Consider the following 6307-nt stretch of genomic DNA (forward strand, 5'->3'; position numbering starts at 1 on the left):
TAATTCGACGTTAAAAGCAACGAAGCGAAGAGAGCAAGACAGCCGTTTACAACATTTTGGTGACCCCGACGTGATTTTCAAAAGTGCGTTAGCTCATTCGAAGCCCCCGACATGAAGCAGAAAGTTGGCTGAGTTGTTGGAAGAAGTGTTTCCCACACATAAGTTCGAGGGGTGAGCATTCTCTTCGTTGTCGTGATTAAAGGGATCTTCAATTAGTAATGGGAGGCTCAGGGGATATTCCAGTTGAAGTCCGGTCATTTCTTAATGAGTGGATTGAGTTGAAAGGGGGAACTTATGGGATAAGACAGGAAACAATGACAGGAGGATGGAGAGAGACACGGCAGTCCTTAGTGGAGAGTGTCCAGTTAAAAAAGATTTAAGTGTTTGGCTTCCACACATCCACAATGAATGTCCCACCCTTTACTTGGGAAAAGTACAACTGAGAGTGGACAAGTTCCATCCCGGTCAGAGCAATCTGAAGCTTTAACTGACTGACACCCTGGTTTGGGATGTCTTGCAGTGTGTAATTGCGTCAGTCTCTGTGGCGCAATGGGTTAGCGCGTTCGGCTGTTAACCGAAAGGCTGGTGGTTCGAGCCCACCCAGGGACGAAGCATTTAAATGTTTTTCCCCGTGGATTCGGTGCTGCACGATTCCAGGTTGTCATTGTGCGTTTTGGCTGCGCGAATATATTCCACAAACATTGCCAGCTGTGCTGTTATCCAGTGAGTTCCCACTCCAGTATTATTATGAGCATTCAGTTTGAGTGTATACAGAACTGAACAGAGATATCAGAAAATTTAACAAAGTTGTGGGACATTGTTTTTTGTTAATAAGGCTACAGGGAAAGGGCGGGGGATTGTGACTCGCTGAGAGTCGGCACGGGCTCGACGGGCCAATGGCCTTCCGTGCGGTAACCATTCCATGATTCTATAAGTTAGTGGCACATTTCATAGTGTGGGTTGAAGCAGAACATTTCAAAGGGACATGGATTGAGTCGGCAAAATTAGAGGCATCTGATACAGGAGCTTCGGGGGGCACGGAAATTCGGAAGTTTAATGACTTTGAAAGGAACATTTTTGTTTTCTGCAGTTACGGTCAGAGAAATGTTTGTGAAAGGAATTTTTTGAACAGAGGAATGCAGCATTTAATCTTCTGCCTTAACACTTCTTCCTGGGTGTCGGGGTCACATTTCCTTTCGAAGTTATTCTTCTCAAAAATGAGTGAGATGTAGTCCTTCAGACTAGGGGGATCAAGGGCTATGGCGAGAAAGCAGGAATGGGGTATTGAAGTTGCATGTTCAGCTATGAATTCATTGAATGGCGGTGCAGGCTCAAAGGGCCGAATGGCTTACCTCTGCATGTATTTTCTATGTTTTCTATGTTTCTTGAATTTATATTTCCTTTGGTGTTTCACAATAACCAGACCTTTGCTCCAAAGTCTTTCTCACTGTTTCCCCAGTCTCCTGTTGATGTTACCAGCAATGAACATTTTGAACCAGACACCGAAAACACACTGTGCAAATTGGGACATGCTTTAACAGTTAACGTGGGGCTCGAACCCCCAAATTCGAGATTCAGATTCTCATGCTCGACCGATTGATCTCACGGGGCTTCTACCAAATAGACGTTTTTGTCGTTGATTGCAGCCAGGCGCCTGTTGGCTCCGCCCCAGATGTTTAAACTTGCTGTCAAGGAACTGACAGGATCTTCTTGAATGGTGGACCAGGCTCGAGGGGCCGAATGTCCTACTCCGGCCCCTAATCCTTACATGTTTATGACCTTATGACCTTTCACAGGAGAACAAACTCGCCCCTGAGCATGCATGAGGAGATAGCTCCAGAAAATATTCCCACCCGGTGAGCTTTCGCGTGAGAGGCGAACGTGTTAACCGCTACACTGCGGAAACATCGCCACTTTCAGCACCCGGTCAGACGGAAATGTTAAGCGAGCAGGTGAACTGCTGAATCCCACTTTGAAGGAGTTGGTCGTGGTGTCAAACAATGAGTTTCACTTAATGATTAAAAATAAGAAATGTCAGATTTAAACAGAGACCTCGAGAGAAGACTGCAACCTGAACACAGCACCTGAGACCGCTCGGCTATCCTGACTATTTAATGATGTATGTGGCCATCTGCAGGTTGATTTTGAACTTTTGTATCCTGTCACATGAAATAAATGAGGGCAGCAGGCGTATCTCTGTCTGACACCGGGGAAACAGTGAGACAAACCTTGGAGCAAGGGTCTGGTTATTGCCAAACAGCAAAGAATATATTAATTCTGGAAGAACAATATCTAAAAGTACAGTAACCCTGATGTGATTTAAACACACTACCTTCGGAACTGAAATCAGTCACGCTACCATTGCGCCACGAGGTCTACGTCATAAGACTCAGATGTTCGTCTATATGAAGGTGTCACAATACAAGGAGCTTTAAAATCTCCGCCCATTCCCACCTGGTGTCAGAAGCAGCGCTCACCTCCCAGACACTGTATGTTTTTTTCTTAAACTTTTGTGTTGCTTTCACGGGAAAGCATCATTAATTAACCTCTCACCTTCTTTTGCACAATAAAGAAATGCTAACTGAGGGACAGTCGATACTTCAATCATTTGTCCTGTGCTTTGGGGAGCGGGCAGGGAAGTGGACCTGAGTCCATGATCACATAAACCATGATCGTATTAAATGTCGGAGCAAGCTCGAGGGGCGCATGGCCGACTCCTGCTCCTATTTCTTATGTTCTTGTGTTCTTCTGCATGTTGACCCATTTTACACACTGTATTTTAGGATCTGGTTCAAAATCTTCATTGCCGATGACATCAGGAATCTGGGGCAACTTTTCTCAAATTTAACAGCACTGGTTATTCCGACCATGCACAGAAAATAGAATCAGTAGTGAAGATGCAAGCCCATGGTGCTCATTTTCAGATTCAACGCAGTAGGATTTCAAATAAATTTTAAGAATTTTACAGTGAAAAGATTTGGAAGTGTTGTTGCATTTGTGTCTGTAATTAAACTTTGTGGCGTCTGACTCCCGTTCATGCCTCTGCTGAATAAGAAAGGAGAGTTTGACGTTGACCAGACTGCACTGCCCCTGATATTTGTGAGCTCATCCTTTATATTCAGTGGTTTCTCGCCCTTTGATGGGCTGCAGTGTGGCGGATATCACGTTGGCCTCACACACGAAAGGTCCCCGGTGGATCCGTTTTCTCTCACTGAAAGTTATCAATTTATTGAAGTGAAATACAGAGCAATTAAGCAATAAGGGAGCCCTTTTGCCAGGAGAATAAATAGCAAATAAAAACAGCAAATGCTGGAAATCTCAGCAGGTCAGGCTTTATTTGCCAGGAGACTAAACTTGCCTCCGATTCTTCATCCACAGTAAGTTTAGGGAAATTCCAACGTCCTGGGCCCATACAAAGTTTCTGCGGATTGCGGGATTTACGCATATCTTGCCCAGCAAATATCCTCAAAAACCTTGCAGCTGAAAAAGCAAGCGCATAGTGTAATTTTACAGGCACAAGTGTTTAAAAACACTCATAACCACAATAAAATAAAGTAAAACACAATGTATTGTGAAAAACTATGTCAACTAAGGTAAGTTTATTTTTAACCCGAATTACAAAGCTTAAAAAAAATTGGAACAATCTTGTTTTTTTCTCATGCGTTTATTAACTTTAAGTTCAATTAATTTTAATTATGTGAGGTCTGTTTTTTATTATTTCTCAGTGTGTGCGTGTTTTTTGTTCTCATGAATCGCACTGAGAACTCGTAGGTCCGCGAGTCCCATTGCTATTAATGGGAAAGCTGTGGAATACGTACCTGATTGGCTGAGCAGTCACACGTGGGATCCCTCCGGACGGGAGTGTGCTTCGCAGCGCGGGAAGAGAAGGCTTCCCCAGCGGAATCTACGGTGCTTCCTAGACCACCAGGTAGGTTCGTAAAACATCTCCGGTCGGAAGGGAATTGTCCGCGGGGAGCCTCCAACCGGAATTTTTGGGCCAATATTCCCACCCGGATTGTTTTGCAGACTTACAGTCGATATTTCAAAAACTGAACTGTAATAATTTCAGGAGCTTTAATCATCGATGACATTTTACACCCTCTCTGACTGAACACACTCTGTATTTTATCAGATTGGTTTAAAATGTTCATTGCTCAAAACAAAAGGAACCTGGGGTACTTATGTTCAACTTATTTTACAGCAAATATATTCTAAAATGATACTTTTGCCTGGGCTTGAACTGGGGACTTCATGTGTGTGAGAGACTAACATGATAAGTGCTACACTATGGAAACCATTGCTTAACTGCCTGCCCAGAGAGAAGTGTTAAGCCAGAAGGTGTAATTCTGAATCCCTTTCTGTGAAAAAATCATGACACAAACATTTCTCTGACCGACGCTGCACAAGTCAAAAATGTTCCTTTCAAAGTCGTTAAACTCCCAAATTTCCGTGCCCCCCGAATCTTCTGAATCAGAAAGCTCTAGTTGTACCGACTCAATCCATAAACAACAAATAAAAACAGAATTGCTGGAAATCTCAGCTGGTCAGACAGCATCAGCGTTTTTACCAGGAGACTAAGCTCGCCTCCGAATGTTCATCCACAGCAAGTTTAAACATAATATAGAATCATGGAACGGTTACAGCATGGAAGTAGGCCGTTCGAACTGTCGAGCCCGTGCCGACTCTCAGCTAGTCCCTCTCCTCCGGCCTTTACCCGTACCCCTGAGATATTTTTCCTTCAGATACTTATCCAAATCCATTTTGAAAGATAAGATTAATTCTGCCTCTGCCACCCTTTCAGGCAGCGCATTCCGGATCTTAGCCACTCGCTGCGAAATGGCCTCCTCCTGTTCCTATGTTCCTGTGTATAAAGTCTGGGAAACACGAGATCAATTCCTGCCACTCTCACAGCCTTCCTAAATATAGCACCATCATTCTATTCTCGTAAAACCAGCTCCTGAAGTATCGGCCAGCTGTGTTGGTTAGAGCTCTGGTTATGTTCCGAAGACAACATCTACCACCGTGTGTCTGTAGTGTCGTGGTTATCATGTTCCCCAAACACACGAAAGGTCCCCGCGTGGAATCATTTTGAAAACTTTAAAATGGGCCGAATGGCCGACTCCTGTTCCTAATTCTTACGTTCTTATGATCTTATGTCCTTTCACTGGAGAACAATCTCTACCCTGAACATGCATGAGGAGCAAGTTCCAACAAAATATTTCCACCCGGTGAGCTTTCCCGTGTGTGAGGCGAACATGTGAAACGCTACACTGTGGACACATCTCCACTTGCAGCACCAGGTCAGACGGAAATGTTAAGCGAGCATCTGAACTGCTGAATCCCACTTTTAAGGACGTTGTCGTGGTGTCAGAACAAATTCTGGGTGAGCCTCCATTTGCCGGCGAAGTTTGAACTTGCGGTTAGAACTTTTGCAAAGAATGACTGGATTTTTACGTGGCCTTTCAACAACTCAGGATATCCCCAAGTGAGTTAAAGTCAATGAAGTACCGATGGAGCCTTGTAATGTGGGGAAAGATGTGCCCCAATCACCCCACACGCGTCTCAACTCTTTCAGAAGCAAGAGAGTGTGTAACCTGGGTCTATAACATAAAGTAATGGGCTCATTAACGATTAAAGCCCATTATTAATCCTCTCACACACCTCAATTATGTTTATGCAATGCATCGATGGAAACTTCAATAATTGAACTTTACTGAGTTTAGGAACTTTAATTATTGATTAAGTTTTATCCCCTATCTGATTTTACACACACTGTATTTTAGGAGAGTGAGTTAAAATGCCCATCGCTCATGATACAAGAAACCTGGGCGACTTTTTAAAATGTATTCCACAGAACAATATTCTCCAAAATAATGTTTCTGTCCATGCTCAAACCGAGGATATTTCACATGTGAAGCGAAGGTGATAACCGTTACACGACGGAAACCTCTGCTTACACCTCGAAAAAAAGCATCCTGCAGCGCTGCCTCACTTCCCAGCAGCAGATTAAAGCCACAAACAAACCCATCGATTATTCCCACTTCCCCACCTCCACAGATACTGCCCGACCTGCTGAGTGTTTCCAGCATTTTCTGTTTTTACTGAATACACAAACACAGGTATTTGTTCAAAATCAAACTGGAGGTGGCCACACACAGATGAAACAGAGCCAGAGAGACAGACAGGATCGGGAAACACCGGGAAATGGGGCGAAACCAACAGGCGCCTGGCTGCAATCACCGACAGGGACGTGTGATTTACATAATCCTTGCTAGCTCAGTAGATACAGCATGAGGCTCTTATTCTC

At 44.0% G+C, this 6307-nt stretch overlaps 1 non-coding gene across 1 annotated transcript; it reads left to right on the plus strand.

Annotated features, from left to right (window-relative positions):
• Nucleotides 1-535: 535 nt before the first annotated feature.
• On the plus strand, nucleotides 536-609 carry trnan-guu (transfer RNA asparagine (anticodon GUU)). The gene has a single exon. It is a non-coding gene; the product is annotated as a tRNA-Asn (tRNA).
• Nucleotides 610-6307: the final 5698 nt, after the last annotated feature.

Source organism: Pristiophorus japonicus, chromosome 28, assembly GCF_044704955.1.
Source record: "Pristiophorus japonicus isolate sPriJap1 chromosome 28, sPriJap1.hap1, whole genome shotgun sequence".
Classification (NCBI taxonomy): domain Eukaryota; kingdom Metazoa; phylum Chordata; class Chondrichthyes; family Pristiophoridae; genus Pristiophorus; species Pristiophorus japonicus.